The sequence below is a fragment of the Marmota flaviventris genome, chromosome 12 (assembly GCF_047511675.1).
Source record: "Marmota flaviventris isolate mMarFla1 chromosome 12, mMarFla1.hap1, whole genome shotgun sequence".
In the NCBI taxonomy this organism is placed as follows: domain Eukaryota; kingdom Metazoa; phylum Chordata; class Mammalia; order Rodentia; family Sciuridae; genus Marmota; species Marmota flaviventris.
In genome coordinates this window covers 26,819,220-26,836,488 of record NC_092509.1, presented here as the reverse complement: position 1 = coordinate 26,836,488, position 17,269 = coordinate 26,819,220, and the positions used below count along the sequence as shown (strand labels likewise).

General features: G+C 47.0%; 1 long non-coding RNA gene across 1 annotated transcript in view; it reads left to right on the top strand.

Annotated features, from left to right (window-relative positions):
• LOC114100228 (uncharacterized) overlaps window positions 1–17,269 on the top strand; it is a 31,948-nt gene that overhangs the window by 12,139 nt on the left and 2,540 nt on the right. The window contains exons 2-3 of the long non-coding RNA XR_004618710.2: window positions 13,805–13,980; window positions 14,075–14,143. This is a non-coding gene — a long non-coding RNA (uncharacterized lncRNA). The remainder of the gene's footprint in view (window positions 1–13,804; window positions 13,981–14,074; window positions 14,144–17,269) is intronic.

Below are 17,269 nucleotides of genomic sequence, written 5' to 3'. Positions count from 1 at the left end.
GCCTTTAGTCCTCTTGGATGCAGCCCTTCCTGTTGCCTCTGTGTCCTGTGTCACACTGTCACTTGCAGAGCACTGCCTACAGATGCCACATCCTCCATTCCCACAGTCAGAAGTTGGAACAGAAACACAGAAAAACATGTCCCTTTGAAGCTTGCCTGTTTTTAAGTTGTCCAAGGATATTTATGTCATAATCACTAGCTCTCCCTCTTGTCCCCTCCCACTACTCGGCCATCTTCAACCTTCAGCAGCCCCAGAGGCAGGCCTACCAGAAACTCCAAGAAACCCTAGAGACAGAGGCCCCAGGCTCAGGCCTTGCCAGGGATTGACCATGGCTTTCTGCACACAGACCTTAGGATCACTGAAGGCTTTAAAAGTACTGGTACACAGGGGCTGGGGTTGTGGTAGAGCACTCGCCTAGCATGTGTGAGGTGCTGGGTTCGATCCTCAGCACCACATAAAAATAAAATAAAGATGTTGTGTCCACTGAAAAAATAAAAAATAAAGATTAAAAAATTCTCTCTCTTAAAAAATAAATTAATTAAATAAAGGTTTTGTGTCCAACTACAACTAAAATATATATATATCTATATATATATTTTAAAAATATTGATACATAGCTCCCTTCTCAAGCCTTTTAAATTTATTTATTTTTATTATTTCCTGAATGTAATCCTTTTAAATACAACGCAGAACTACATGTGGAATTCTACTGGTATTTATATTCTTCTGGATTCTACAGACATTTTATCCCCAAGTCTTTTTTTAGAAAGCTCCTTGGGTAATTCCATTGGACCCCTGGGAGTGAGAACCGTGGATCCTCGACCTTGACCACACATTTGGATCACCTTGGCAGCTTTAAAAAATTACTGATATCTGTGTCCTGTCCCCCGAGGTTCTCTGTCAATGTTTGAGTGACACTTGGGCAACGGAGTTTCTGAAAGCTCCCAAGGATGCTCTCATGAGATCATGACATCAACTCTAAGCCAGACTGTCAGCTCGCTGAGGCCAGCAACTGTCTGCCAGGGCTGAGTAGCCAAAAGGCACAAAGCCATAATATTTGGAGGGACTCCTGGTATCGTTTTCATATTCATTTCTTTTAAGATCAGAAGGGAAAATACTCCAACTTTTAGATGGAAGAAAATGTTGTCAGAGATAACATATTCATCTTTTTTACCAATACATAAAATATGATTTCAAATATCATTGGAGGAGGAAGCGCCCACCAGGGTCATCTGGTGACTGCTGTCTGCTTTGCTGCTAATAGGAAGGACATCTAGTAGGGCCTGTGAGTCTCTGTGTCTCTGTTCTCAGTCTGTCCCTGTTCTCAACAAGACCTATGGGTTTTATTTGATTTGATGCAGAAGAATATAGCTTGGCTGTTTAGGGAAACTAAAACCAACAGATTATCCAACATAAGGAAAGATTCTTTCCAATCGGGCTGGGTTGGGGTGAACCAGGTGCTGGGTGCCCCTCAAATCTGCTCCTGTGATACCTTGAGGGTCTGACCCTAAAATTTCTCTGCCCTGTTTCCACAAGTCAGTGTGGCCTGCCCTGGTCAGGGGATGTTTGAGATGGCAGGTAACTGTCTTCCTGAGATTCTCCCAGCCTGCCTTGTGTGGACACAGGGAATAGATGTGATAACAGGGTGAATCCATTGCTGTGGACAAGGGCAGCCTTCCTGAGAAAGTAGGATAGGAACCTGGCCTTTGGCTCATTTTAAATCATTGAAATAAAAAAGCCAACAAAAGTTTCCCGGGAACCCAGAGAATGTGACCTCAACCAACCATGCTGAGCTTGGATGTCCACGGCTCTCAGCAGGGAGAAGAGCTCTAAAAATTCTGTGGTCAGAGCCTCCCAGGAGGCCTGGCTCAGGTGACATCTGCCTCTTTTCTGTGGCCTGGTTGAGAAGCCTGTGCAGGGCCAGCCATGGGAGGAGAGCTGCCTGGTATCACTTGCTCCACCAGGAGGTACAAAAACTTGGTCCTTTTGATGTTGGGGCTGAAGAATGGCTCACACGTTTTTTTTCCAGGCATGTGCAGCAGCACCCACCATAGTCAGTCCTGCTCCAGGGACAGCCCCGTGAGGAGGTGAGGACAGCTCTCCCTAGCACCACAGGACAACAGAGCCTCAGGACCACTCTGGGAACAGAATCTTTGCAAGCTGCAGGGTTGGCAGCAGCCAGGCTGGTGCTTTGACACTCTCCGTGGCTTTGTTACTGTAACAAGCTTGCGGAGGAGGCAGGGGCTGGCGATTTGGAGCCAGAATGTGAATGTGACCTGGGGCTTTGTGCTCTGTTATTAGACATTATTAGGAGAAGGCACGTGGTGCAGCCGTTGCTAGGAGCTTCCACCCTCTCTCAGCTCCCAGGATACCCAGGAAGTGGTTGACCCAATATTTAAGATCAGCCTGGGCACACATGAGAGGCTTCCACTCGACCCCAGTGGCCACTTCCTTTAATCAGTGAACACCTGCAAGGCAATTGTCTCTCCTGGATGTCCCCAAGTGCTCCACTCATTTGGGGGGAAGGGTGACACCATTCCATTACCAACCTCTAAAGCCACCTGAGACCTTATTTGCTCTCCACTGTAGGAAAAGCACACAGTCTCCACTTATTCCAAGAGTCATTCTCCCCTAGAATCCTTGGGGTCTTCTCAGTTGGGGCACGCTGTGCAGCCTGCTTTTCAGATGCTTCCTGGGGCAGGGATGCCCTTTGTCCTCCAGCCTCAGTTCCTGAGCAGCCAAAAGCTCTGGGTAGTGGCCCACTTCCTCCATCTCCTGAAGTGCCTCCATCAGCCCAGGACCTCTTCCTGATGGCTTGGGACAGTAGAGAATGGGCAACAATTTAAAATGTAGCCATCCCTGTCCTAAGGAGCCCCTGCTAACCTCTCTGCCCCTGGGAACTCCTCACTCGCCTTCTTGTAGGGCTGTTGTTCCAGCCTCCACCCAATCCCTTCAGTCCTAGAGGGGAAATGTCAAGGTTTTTGTTTATTTGTTTAACTTGCCTTTTATTTATTTATTTATTTATTTGTTTATTTATTTATTTATACATACCAGGGATTGAACCCAGGGATGCTTAACCACTAAGGCACATCCACAGCCCTTTTTGTTTTTTATTTGGAGACTGGGTCTTCCTAAGTTGTTTAGGGCCTCACTAAATTGCTGAGGCTGGCTTTGACCTTGCAACCCTCCTGCCTCAGCTGCCCAAGCCCCTGGGATTACAGGCATGTACCACTGCACTGGGCAATTGCTTTCTTTATTACCCTGAGCATTCAACTCTATTTCACATAAACGCCTATTAACTGGGTAATGCCTTTTTTTGTGTGTGTGAGAGGCTGCATGCCTTTTAAACCCAAAGACCCAGGAAAACCCAGCAAGGGTTGGCATTATCATTATCATTATTAATTTATTTATTTTTCAAAATAAAGGATCATCCAGCCTGAAGCTCAATTTTGTCACTCACCAAGAAGGCAGAAGAGGCAGCGGTGTGCTTTGATGGAAACAGCAGCCTTTCCTTCTGCACAGTAATCTTTGATACCTGCCTATAAACTTGACCCTGAGAGACAGAACCTGGGTACCCAGGGAGAGTGGTGGGCAGACAACATGGTCATGGTGGCCTCTGTGGGTACTGCAGCTCCTCAGGAAAGGTGACCCAGTTGCTGAGCAGGATTGTCCTGCCTACTGAGTGTCCTTACTCTTTGCTGCTCTGTGGAAAGCTGCTTTCATGGGACAGTTTTGTGTCAAGTCCATCTTTGTCTTCCGATCTGGTTGCCATATCAGGACTGGAAGTTTCATTTGTGACTCTTCTCCTTGTTCCAGAGGGGGGTCACATCTGGTTTAGAAAACTGAAACTCCCAAGGAGACCATCGCTGAATCTCTATAAAGATCAGAATCCAGCTATCCTCCCACATCTTGGCTGAGGTCTCAGGGAAAGCAGGGCTGCAGTGATTGTGGCTGAGTCAGAGAGTGCAGTCCAGGAGACTAGCATCCAGAAGGATGCTGGTCACATGGGCACACCTGCACACACACATATGCACACTAGACTTACTTATATGCACGCACACCCACATGTTCACATATGCATGCACACCTATCATGTGTTTACACACAAACATGCACACCTGCCTGTGGGTACACATGCATGTACACATTCAGAAAACCCATAAGCACACACACAAAAGCAAACACACAATTACATGCACACAGGCACCTATATGCACACGTATGTGTGTGCATGCCCATGAACGTACACATAGAGAGACATATGTTCATGCATGCATACACCCATATGCATACATGAATGTAGCCTGAAGCTGGCTTTGCCAAGTCACTGTCACACATAGATGGGTGCCCTGAAATCTGGGAGGACCAGTGCAGCTACAGAAAGAACAATTCCTGAGTATTTTTCTGCCCAGGTTAGTAGGTTGGTGAAAATGACTTTGATAGAAGTGGTTGCCCCAGGCAGGCTTTTATGGGATAAGAAGAAAATGAGTGGATTTGAACTAGGTCTTTACAGATAGGTGGGATGGACATAGTAAATAGAAGAAATGGGGAACATTTTAAAGAGGGAATGACTGAAGTTATTGCTGAGCAGGATTGTCAGTTATAGCAGTGGTACATGCCTGTAATCCCAGTGGCTTGGGCAGCTGAGGCAGGAGGGTTGCAAGGTCAAAGCCAGCCTCAGCAATTGAGTGAGGCCCTAAACACTAACGTGGTTAGTGTGCATGAAGCCTTGGCATTAAGTCCAGCACCAAAAATAAATAAGTAAATACAGGGAGCACTGTAGCTAAAGGTTGGTGAGGGAGTTAGCAACTCTTGTGAGAGCAAGCTGGCTGGATGAAGGTGATAGGTACACAGGAGAACAGACTAGAAATGAGATTAGGTAGATTGAGTGCGGCCAGCTCAAGGAGGCCTGAAAGTTTGGACAATGGAATGGATGTTAGGGGACACAGATATTTCTCAGGAGGAGCAAGAAGAAAAGGAGTGTGTTCTGATACTCTCTTACTATTCGCAAAATTCTAAGCTAGGCGTTTCACATGTATTTCATCAATTCTGTGAGGCAAAATAGTGTTCTTCCTATTTTCACAAACGAGGTAACTGAGTTTCAGAGAAGTGACATGACCAGTGTATGGCTTCACAGCTTGTAACTAATCAGCATCTTCAAACAGCTCTCCCAGTTCTGAAGATAGTACCTGTTACCCTGACTCACACTGCGTCCTGAGAAGAGAAACAGAGCTCAAATTAATTGAAAGAGAGATTAATCTAGCTACACTGAAGACAAAGACAGATTGGAGACTGGGGTCAAGGGACTTGCTATTGAAATAAACAAGAGAAAGACGAATGGACGAGAGGAACAGGCAACATCTCATCACACCAGAAAGCAAGGAAACCATCAAAATGGACATGGGAGCCAGAAAAAATGGACATAGTTCCTACTGGCCCGGGACAAGGCAGTTCAAACATGATTTAGGGCCTGATGGCATGTTCTTGTATCCCAATGACACAGCAGGCTGAGGCAGGAGGATTGCAAGTTCTAGGCCAGCTCCAGCAATTTAGCAAGACCCTGTCTTAAAAAATTAAAAGGGTGGCGGATGTAGCTGAGTGGTAAAGTGCCCTTGAGTTCAATTTCTAGTACCAAAGCAAATCAGCATCAATTAGCATAGTTTTAACTGCCAGGGACTAAGATGGAGTGGATATGGTAAAATCCAAGCCTTGAAAACAATGCTAAAAATAATACCCACATTAGCCAATTTTGGAAAGCATTAAGGAAACAACGCATGCTTTGGGAAATCAGTACACGAAAAGAAAAAAAAAATGAGTGTTCATTCTGCATTTCTCATTTTGGAAGCATTCCAGGTAACAACCGAGGAAAGAATAACTGGGTAAGGTCATCACCATTTGGCCACCTCTAAAGAACAAATGAGGATCTGAGCAAGGATCGTGGATATCTGCTGGCATCACACAAAGAGCCGACAAGATACAATGCAACTCTGGTCGAGGGGATGTCGCCATCTTTGAAGTTTCCTGCCCCAAATATCCATACCTGAATCAGATTAATCGAATTCTACATATCAACTGACAGGAAGTTTAAGGGACAGACAGGGGAACATATTAAATGACATCTCGTGGGTACAATCATCAAATCCACCTGCAGGATCGCTGACTGGAGAGTTGATAATATTCAGAGACTGAGATCATCTTTAAAAGAAATGATAACAGTACCATGGATAAGTGTTAAGAAAGCACTGGTCTTTTGGAGATATATTTGGAAACATTTCATGGGTGAAAGGATAGGATATTTAGGAAAGGGGTCAGCAAAATGGGAAGAGTATATGGATGAAGCAAGACTGACTAGGAGTGAAAACTAGTGAAATTTAGGTGGTAGAGGTCCATTAAATCATTTTCCCTACTTTTGTCTATATTTAAAAATGTGCACTGAGTGGAGGGCTCTTGTTGCTGCAGGGAAGATGGAAACTGGCGATGAAGGAGACATTTGTAGACAGAAACGATGAATGAATCAGAGCTGGATCCTGGGCACAGAGTTGAGGGAGGAGCACAGCTGAGCCTGAGCCCTGAAATCCTCTCCATCAGTGAGCTGCCAGGATGTGGCCTGGCATGACCCGGGTTCCCGCAGAGCCAGGCCCTGACTGCAGAGAGCTCCTCTGCCCTAAGGGAGCTGAAGAATGTTCTCAGCCCAGCTGGGAAAGTTGTCTGCCAATTCTTAATGATCTGTTCACTACTTGCAGCTCCAATGTCACCTATTCTGTGAATCCTCCCAGATCCCCCCAGGCAGAAGCCGTCACTCCCTCCTCTGGGCTCCCCAGGCACCTGACAGACTTCCTTCCTGATGGCAGTCTGACGTGCATTTCGGCAGTTGTGTTCAGTCATCCTCCACTGTCATGTGCCCCTGGGATAGGCCCCTCGCTGGAGCCTGAGTCCCCCACATGGAGGAGGCCTGTGGATTATGAAACTTGCCCTAGCAGGTGAGCCCAGTCAGGCCTCGGCTGTAAATTGAAACAGAGAGTGGAGGGATGGGTGTGTGATTTTGGGGTCTATGCTTGTGTTCTTCACCCATGGCCAGGAAGGCTCAGTCAGAATGGAGACGCTAAACTGTTGCCATAGTTCCCCGAACTGCTGGAGTCAAGTTCATGGAGGATTTAGGACAAAAATGATCCTGAAAGTCCTTCCCATCAGGGTATTTTCTGGGCCTCTTGCACCCTGCTCTGGGCCTTCAGAAGGTGAGCATCTATCTCTGTGCTGGGCCCTGGTTGGACCCAGGTTCTGCTGTGGACGGATGGCGGAGGCTTCCTTATGAGGTGCCATGGGGAAGACACTGCAGGTAAACCCAGTGTACTTGGAGGGAAGAGAAGGTAGGAGAGCCCAGATGTCAGATCCACAATCACTGGTCACTTTTTAAACCCCTCCGTGGGGGAAGCTGGGCTGCCTTTACACCACTGTGCTGCTGCTACTGAGACCAAGTGGACTCCCTGGGAGCGCCAGTGTCTTGGCCACATTCCAACCTGTGTAATTACATTCAGCCTGTTAAACTCCCTCGCAGTCTCACTTGGATACTGTTTTCATTGAATTTGCTTTTTCAAATCAGCTTTCAGAGTGACATCTGCAGACAGTACGGTCCTTGAAGCTGCCTCATAAGGAGACACAGAGCAGAGCTCAAGACTTGCCAACACAGGCTTCTGGAGCTTCTGGCCACTCTCCTCACCCTGATGCAGAGGCCAGGACTCCTTGGGGACTGCTGCTGGTGGATGGGGCAAGGAGATGGTAGAGGCCTCCCTTTGTCCTTCAGTTCAGGGAAGGGTGGCTTATGAAGGTGTCTGAGCAAGTGAGCTGCAGTTCTGAGCCACAGACTCATGGTATGAGCCCTCCTGGCTGTGTGACTTGGGGCAGCGTATGCCATCTGAATCGGATGCTGCTGAAGTCACTTCTAATTTTAGCATGATGCTTTTGGGATGCTTGGAATTGTCTCAGTACTATGAAATCAAATGTCTACCTTCAGCCAACAAGTAGGAGGTGGCCAGCAGAGGCTCCCTGGCTCTGTGGCAGTCAAGTGGGGACAGGATGAGCATAGCTGGGGCCTCCTGTTGGCAGAACACCTCCTAGCCAGAAGGATCCAGACAGCATCCCGTCCAATAATGGTCCAAACTTTCAGAGATGCAGACTCTTCTTGGAACTCCATATTAACAGAGAGAAAAGTGGAGCTGCTTGGTGGCATCTGCCTCCTTCCTCTGTTCCTTCTGCTATTCTCATGGGCATTGAATCACAAGCCTCTGGCAGTGTTGTCTGTGGTCACGGTCCCTGTGGGTTCTGGGCGTAGGTGAAACCAGGATAACTGCACCACACCCAGATACATGGGCCTGTCATGGAATCCTTGAGCACAGTTTGAACCCACAGATTCAGTGTAATCCCCCTCACTCTGCAAATGGAAAACAGGCTCAAGGTCAAACAGCTTATCAGGACGCAGCCCAGGACCAGAACTCAGCTTCTAGTGCCATATCCCAAGTTTACTCACAGCACGCCCACCTTCTGTTGCTTCTAGTGATTCTGGACTGCAAGTACAAGGTTAGGGAGAATTCTTATCATCTTCAATGCCTATAGTCCCAGGTGCCCATGCAGATTTGCTGCATGCAATAGAACCAGGTGGCTATGAAATCATGGACCTGTGAGAGAGAGTCACCCGAGGCCCTAGAGACCAAGAGTGCCTATTTTCCATGTCTGGTGGTGTGCCCACCTTGTTTATATGCAGGTACGCTGGTAAAATAAACTGAGCAGTCTGGCTTAGCCAAGAGTTCTGAATGTCCCCAGATACCTGCAGGCAGCTGGAATGGCATCTGACACACAGGACGGCTGGTTCCTGTTGGCCTAGGTGAGGAATGGACCTATCTATTTTCTACGAGGCAACCTAAAAATTCTCCCCCTGTGTAATGTTCTGTGCAGCAAAGACTAGGTAACTCCTTGCCAAAATGGTAAGAATAACTATTTCGTAGGGCCTGGGGGGTGATTACTTGGTGATTTGAGTGGGTTCCCACATGTGCCGTTTTGAAGTTGTCCTGTGCCAAATCATCTTGAGTGATTACGGTTTGAAGTTAAGCATTGCCCACTTAAGTATTTACATTTTTCTCTCCAGTAATCCTGGGGGTTGCAATGAAGACAAAGAATGGCCAGATGGCCTGGGTTTAATGCCTAGGTCTGCCCCACACCATCATCTTGGGCAAGCAGTTAACCTCTCTGAACCTCAGTGTCCTCATCTGTGAAGTGGTAATCATAGCAGTGCTGAATTCACAGGGCTTTCCTGAGCATGGGATGAAGTCACCTGTGTAGGATAACTAGTTTTGTTGTATTGTCTTAAATGTGATTTATTGACCATGAATTTTCCTCTAAGATGACTGGTAGAACCCCAACATTTTTAGTGCTCAGGAGAGGAGGACAGGGGGAGAATAAGAGAGATGGGGCACAGAAAGTGGGAAATGAGTGGCTGATAGGGACCCAGAGGAAGGAGAGCATTATGGAGTCTCCTTAGTCACCACCTGATCCTTTTTCCTACCTGGTTGGTTTTGGGGCACTATAGGAAAGGTTTCTGAGTCACAAGGGCCTCCTGAACCTTAGTTGTGCTTCGTTTGATTGCCTTGGTGATGGCTTCCTCCTGGTCCCCCATCATGTGATATAACTAGGCCAATTAAAGTTGTGAAAGTTTTCTGACCCACTTGCAGCCCATCCCTTTTTGGGCCACTCAAATGGCAGGCTTTTTGGATGCTTGTTGAACTCTTTGCAGGATTTGTGGTGGGTGGGCATCTAGAAAAGAGGGCACTTTGATGAGTCACTGCATTGTTCCCAGTCCTCAGCTGGCCCTACCACCTGAGAATGTGAGGTGCTCCCACCTGAGAATGATAACAGCAACAACAAACTCCAGTTGGGGACTGGAACAAGGTTGGGCTGAGCAGTCCCAGATTGCTCTACCTTATGTCACTTGCCTGCAAGGGAAATGAGCTACAGCAAGTAAGTTAGGAGGTCCCGGGTCTGAGTCCCTTCCTATTTCCATGCAATTTAGCATGAGTGATCTTAACAGGACCAGTTAGAAACCATTCTCCTTCTGTGTGCAAGTACCTTGACAATCCTAATATGTGGCAGGAACCATTCTGCTCTTGTCCTTTAAGAAAAGACTTGCCAGTCTCTACAATACAGTTAGGGCTGCTCTTAGCTTTCTGCTTGTTTCTAGAACTCCCAGATCTAATTCCTCTTCTTTATTAGATCTTGCTTTCTTAAACTGATCTAATTTCTAAGCAACTAAACAAGATTGGAATAGGACAGGTGGGCCATAAGGGGCACTCCCTTTCCTCTGTGGCTCCTGGCGTGGCCCCTGGGGGAAGCACCAACAGTTTGAACTTAGAAACTGCTTTGAGCTCAGAACTTTCTCGTTTTATAGCAGCTGCAGACATGTGGGGGCCAGGCACAGCGCCCAGAGCCGAATGCCAGCAGTATCTTGTAAACTGCTTATTTCCAGTTGTCAAGGTTCTTCACACCCCTGGAGGGGGGAACCTGGCTCAGAACCTGTGGTCCATGTGGTCGGAGTCAACACAAACCAGGCTGCGGCAGCAGACTTCACTTTTCCTGGCAAGCAGCCCCCACAGCTTCCACAAGCTTCTTCTGGGCCCAAAGATCTCACATGCTCTTGCCTTTGGATGAGACTAGCAATGGAACCTTCTGGGATGATAAATTCCAGAACTCTGGATGTCCTACGCTGGGATGAATGCCTATTCTGCTTGCAAGTACATCCCGTGAATCTATTCTTCATGCTCCAGATCTCCCACAGTTTGGAGAAAGTTCTTCCAAAAACACTAAAAACTTTGGGGCTTTCTTCAGTGACCTTTTCCTCCCAGTTTCTCTGTAGTGAAGTAGTAGAGGGGCCACTTTCCCTCCTTCACTTGCTCATGGTCCATTAGTGGGAAGAGCCGTTCCATTATCTGAGCCCTAATGAACCCACTAACTGGAATGAGAAGGGCTTGTGGGGGCGATTTAATTTGAAATTCAATGGCCCAGTTATTCTAGTGGGCTTTAATCTGGACCCCAGAGCCCACAGAGACACGTGTACCATGGCAGTCAGAGAGGTGTGCTGCTGTTGGAGAGGACCAGGGGCAGGGAGGAGGAGGCGAGCAGAGAAAGGAGGTAGGCCAGAGGAGCCCAGCTCCCAGTCAGTACTGCCCATTGTTCTGTTCGTAGTTATACTCCTTCAAATGACCCAGGCCCAGACTACAGTTCTGCATGCTCTGTGGTTAGCAGCTTCAGGGGCCTTAATCACACTCCTCCAGCTTTTAGACTTAATTCAAAATGTTCTAGAGAAAAACTTTGGCTTGCCTGTGGGTAGCTCGATGGCCTACTTCCATGTGGTAATAGGTGGTTCAGGCTGCTACTCCAGATACCTCATAGCCAAGGGGCACAGGATGGTCATCTTGGGACAAATCTTATATAAAAAAAAAAAAAAAAACAGGTCTAAGTTGAATGCCTATTGCTGAGCGTGTTGGGTATTTATTCATTGGTATATTCCTTTATTAATTCATCCAGCCAGCCTACATTCAGAATCAGGAGCTTCCCATATTCCCTCTACACAAACCCCTTAATTGGGGGTCCCATTGCTTCAATTACAGGCTCTGATTGCGCTTGTTGAAGTGGAGTTGTTTCTTCTCTTTCCTGAGGCCAGAGTTCCCTCTTGTCTCCTCAGCAACTATGGCTCTCTCTACTGGCTCTCTCTCAGCATCTCTGGGTTCAAGTCTTTTCAGTGGTGAACATTCCTTTGGAATCCCTAACCTCTCCAGCTTCAACGTCCCCTCTCCTCCTGTTCCCAGCCAAATATGCAGACACCCGCTCCTTCCAGCCAAATCTGGCTCCCAGCCCTACACACCTGAGACTGCTTTCACACAGGTCAACAGCGTGAGTCTATCCAGCATGCTCTCCGTCCTTACCCGAGTGGCCACGGTGCCCATCGACCTCTCCTTTCTGGGATCACCTGGTCTATAGATGTCACTTTCTCTTCATTGATTCTTGCCTTTCTGGTGGCTCCTCACTGACTTCTCTACTTAGTCCTTAAATGTGCCTCCCGGGGCTCTGTTCCTCTCTCCCTCTCCCCACGCCCGTGGTTTTAGTTTACCTTCCTATCCCAACAACTTGCTACACCATATCCTCCACCCAGGACTCTGTCTTCTCTGCAGCTGTCTGTTTTGATATTTCCATTTGGACAGCCCAAAGGCAGGTCAAATTTTACATTTCTGTTGCCATCTCCAAAAATCAGAGTCTCCCACATTCTTTCCTGTCTTACTTCCCTAATTGCTCCCAAGCTTCCCTCCCCACACTCCTCACATCCACCCAGAGTGGAAGATTCTAGAGTTGTAAGCATCTCTCCATGACCCCCAACACCCAGAGTTGGAGTCCAAGTCACCTTTGTCTGTCTCCTGGACTTCCAGGCATCATTGGCCTCCCCACATCCACTCTTGTTCCCTCCAATTCATTTCCCACAGTGTAACCTGAATGATCTTTCTAGAATGCAGGGATGGTCATGTCACTCTTCTGCTTAAAGCCTCCCAACCATCTTAGGGTTACCTTTAAAATGAAGTGTAAAATATTTAATCTGACTGTTGAGACCCTTCACAACCACACTCTGTTCTTCTCTAGCTACTTTTTTTTTTCTTTCTAGAACATTCTTTCCAAGATTGATCTCTTGGCAAGCCTATGGTAGGCTTTTATAGACTTAATTGTGTCCCTCTCCCCTTAATTCACATGCTGAAATTCCTAATCCTTAGTACTCAGAGGCGAGTGCCTTGGGAGATAGGGCCTTCAAAGATGTACGTTAGAATGAAGTCATTAAAGTGGCTTTGATCCAATCTGACTGGTGTCCTTATAAGAAGAGGAGATGAAAACATAGACACACAGAAAGGGAAGATCATGACACTAGAAGAAGACAATCATGGGCTAGCCAAGAAGAGATTCTCAGAAGAAATGAACTGCTCTAACACCTTGCCAGCCCCTGCCCCAGGCTTCTAGGCTCCATAATTATGAGGAAATATCTTTTTATTGTTTGAACTACCAGTCCCTCTTTGTTGTAGCAGCTCTAGCAAACTCATACATAGGCTTTGAAGGCTGTTTAAATTTCATCTAGTCAAGGAAGACTTTTTTTACTAACCCTCATAAAGTCTTTCCAGGCCCTAGACTTCCCTTTTATAACTCTTCTCACACGTGGCAGGATTTTTTCAGCAGCTCTGTTCCTTGCCAGTCTTTGAGGTTCTATGAGAGTGGAAACTTGTATTTGTCCTGTTTATGACTCTATTGCTAGTGCCTAGCACATTGCCTGATATCTGGAAGACATTCTAGTAAGTATATGTCCATGATCAGCTGAATAAACAAGTGAACCAACCTGAACATATTAATAGGGGAATCCTCTGAGCCGGAGACTGCTGCTTCATGCAAACTGCCTCAACCACAGAATTGGACCACAACTGCTGGGTGTGAGAAAGACAATGGGAGCCCGGATGATCAATCTAGTCTATACCCTTAGTAGTAATTATTGATCAGGAGTCAATTGAAATGAGATCAAAATTTCAAAATACTATTAAAGGGAATGGTAGTGTGTATTCCATAATCAGGTTCTATTGGACCTCTTTATCAGACCTCTGTAGTGAAGTGCCTACCTGGTAAAGGTCAGATAAGAAGCTGCATTAATGGAGGGGGAGTTCTGGGGAGAGACAGTCAGAAGGAAGGTTGTGGCAAGTGGAACTGTCTTTACCCAAGGCTGATTTTTCCACAGGATCTCCCTGGAATCAGAAGAGCCCAACAGGCTGCTCCTGTCTCACAGCTACCAAAGATGGAAGGGGAGATTCCAGAGGGTTCCTCATGTACCTCAGTGCATGTCTCTTTGGACCAGATTTCTCTCTGAAGTTTGACCTTTCAAACTGAGATACCAAGCTTCTTCAGAAAAGGAAGGTAAATAGGTACCTGGGGTCTTCCTTTGTCCCTTTTCCCATTTTACTCCTTTCCCAAACGCTCCCTTACTTCAACTTTTCCATTTTCTCTCCAGCCTCAGAGTCTGAAGGACACTGGCCCAGGCTCACAAAATGTGACCCCCTCCCGCCAGCATAGGGCTGAGGTAGGCATGTGGGCCCACCAAATTCACTCTTGGGGAGTTGGACTTGGGCTCAGCAATGGCCAGTTGGCTTCTGCAGACAGCAGGAGCGAGGGATAGACATACGCAGTCGTAAGAACCTGGGGTTTTCGTGTGTAGCCACCTGTGCCTAGAAGTGGAGAATGCTGGGCTGTGGAGAAGGAAAGAGAGCAGAGATAAGGGGTGGGCAGGGAGGAGTGGGGGTGGGCCAGCAGGAAGAGAATGGCCTGGCTTCCCAAGATTTCTAGTTCTGTTCCAGAATGTTCATGAGGCCCATCCGCAGGGATTTCTGTGGATCTCCCAGCCCCTCTTTGACCATGGCTGCCACTATTTTCTTTAAGCTGTTTTGAGTTGGTTTCCACTTTTCTTTCTTCCGTTTCCCTTTCTTTCTCTCCCTCTCTCTCCCCGGGCCCTCCCTCCCTTTGCTCTCTAATCCTCTTCTCCCCTCCTTTTCTCTTCCATTCCTTTCTAGTGACTGCACCTGAAGTGATCAGGGCTGGTAACAAAGAGCCCAGGCTGTAGACACCAGCTGTCCTGCCACGGGTTTCTTCCCAAGCTTGGGATTCCATCCTTTCACGTTCAGCCATGTGGCGAGAGGCCTCCTCCTCGGGCTTGGCCAAGGCAGTCTGGTTTTCTTCTCTGGTTTCCCCTAAGTTGTGTTCCCAAATCTAGCTCTGCTTCCTTGAGCTAATCAGCGTGTTTTTCTTGTGTTTCCAAGTTCAAAACCACCACCCTGGCAATGGAAACAAGCGCTTGCTTATTTTTATTATTAAATCTGGGGCCGTCATCAGACACATTTTGTATGTGTGGCTTTCCCCCGACTGATCCTAAAAGAGAGACTGAATCCTACAGAGGGTCCTATTGTCCTCACTGGGTAGAGGTAACACAGCATGCATATGTGTATCTACATTACATATAGAATTGAATCACAGTCGTGCAATTTTAATCAAAGAGGGAGAGAATAAAACCCTTTAAGATACTTTGCTTGATCAAAATTTCTAGGCCCTATACTTCACATTTGTTAATCCTTCTGGAAGAAAAGTGCTACAGAAATGACTAAAGCGTGCTGGGTTTAGCCTATCGTTATTGAAAATGTTGTGGTTTTTTTTTTTTTTTTTTTTTTTTAGTTTAATTTGAACAGCAGCATCAGCCAGGCTCACTTTAATTACAGTCTTCCGTTTCTATTGCTAGTTGCATCAAGCTCGGGAGAGTCGTAGGGTGAAGCAGGGGCTGGGTACAGGCAGGGGAAGCCTTCTTTCTGGGAGGATTTCAATTGCTTTTATATATAGTTTGTTTAGTGAGCCTATGCTTCACATACAGGGTGAACAGTTGGATTTCCAGCACAGGGCTTAGTGTGAAAGCCCTATCATTATTTATTTCTTCCCAAGGATAAACTTGCTCTGAGTTTTTGTTGTGGGGGTCCCCCACCCTCTCTGTGCCCCTGCTGGCCCTCTGAGTTATGTGAATCAAAGCTTCTCAAACAAATAGAGAAAACAGGGATGTAAGCAGGTGCTGGCTTCGGTTGGTCCCAGAGCAGCATGCTGTTGGATTCTACTGACTGTCCCTGGGACACTGATGTCCTATTGGTCACCCTGCTTCTCCCTCCAGTCCTGTTTGTATGGCCCTTCAGGCCCCTGTTCAGCCTCCACTGCTTCTGGACATCCACTGGTGCTGGACATCAACCGTCCCATGTCCTCTGGCCTCAGCACTGTGGGAACATCCTCTGTTTCTATCCTGGACCAACTCAGGAGCAAAACTCAAAAAATTCCCTCCCACAATAACACTAGTGAGCAGAGAGTTCATAGGTCAACTGAAGGAGACAGACATAAGGGATCTCACCCCAGCAAACGACTTAGAGGTTTCACTTGAGATGTTTTGTTTCTCTACCATATTTCCTAGGAGTATCTTTCTATCTCCCTGTCCCCAGGAAGTGCCCAATGCAGGTAGCTGTCCTCTCCTGTTCATGCACAGCAAAATGCAGAGTCTATTACCAAAATCTCACAAAACCCCTGCAGACCCCAGCGAAACCAAATGGTTATTGAGTTGACTAGACCCATTTTTTTCAAAAAAGCCAATTTTATGATCATTTTTCATATATAGTCATGTCATTTGTCATAAGTGATGTAGCAAAATAAATCTTTCAGAGAGGTTTTTCTGCCTACAAGGGCAATAATTCCTTCTTCATGGTTGAATTTTTAATTGGGGGTTGTAAATGTCATGTTGTTTTTAACATCCATTTGAACATCCCCTCCCTTTGGGTTCCCATATTGTTCCGTCCATTGGTTCCTTCCGGAAATTATTTCTTCTCCCCTCTCAGTGCCAGACGCTACTCTGGAAGCCTGGCTGGGAGCAGAGTGGAAGGGAGGCCACTGGGAGGCAGAGGTGCTGCCAGGGCTCCACCCCACCTGTCTCCTTCCTGGCCTCAAAGTCTTCCCACTGCTTCCGCTGCAGGAAAAGTCCACAGCCCTTAGCCTCGTGGTGTGTAGGGCCCTCCACAGTCTGGCATCACCTGGATTTTCCAATGTCACCTCCTACCATTTCTCTGCCCTTTCCTCCCACCAAGGATCCCCATCTAATGCCATTAGTAGAGTGTTCTTTAATATGGTTCCTAAATTGTTGGCTTCTAGAGTGCTCCAGGGTCTTCCCCTCCTCACAGCCCACATCTCCTCCGTAGAAGGGCCGCATCGGCCATGAGCTTCTTGCTGGCAGAGTGCTGAGGCAGCTGTCCATGGTGAGAGATGGAGGGTCAGTGTGCATGTGGGCGAGGTCTCTTTCCTTCTTATAAAGCCATCGGTATCCAGTCTTGGGGCTCTTGACTTTTTCTGGTCAAAGAATATTTCATAGGATGCATGCAGCACAGTTTTGATACCATCCTGTCCATATTGTAGTAATTAAAAATGGGAAGCTAGAGTAGTGAGTTGGGCCCAGGACTCCATGTCCCAGGAGGAGGGGTTTGAAGCTCTCCCATCCCATCCTGTTTGGGGCAGGTGCTAACCTCTCTCTCTTTGGGACCCCTTCCCTTTGTGTCTCTAAGACCTAAGTTTGAAACAGCTTTCTCTTTCTTGAAAATTTGTATAGCTTCTACTTTTTCCGCTTCTACCCAAACTAATC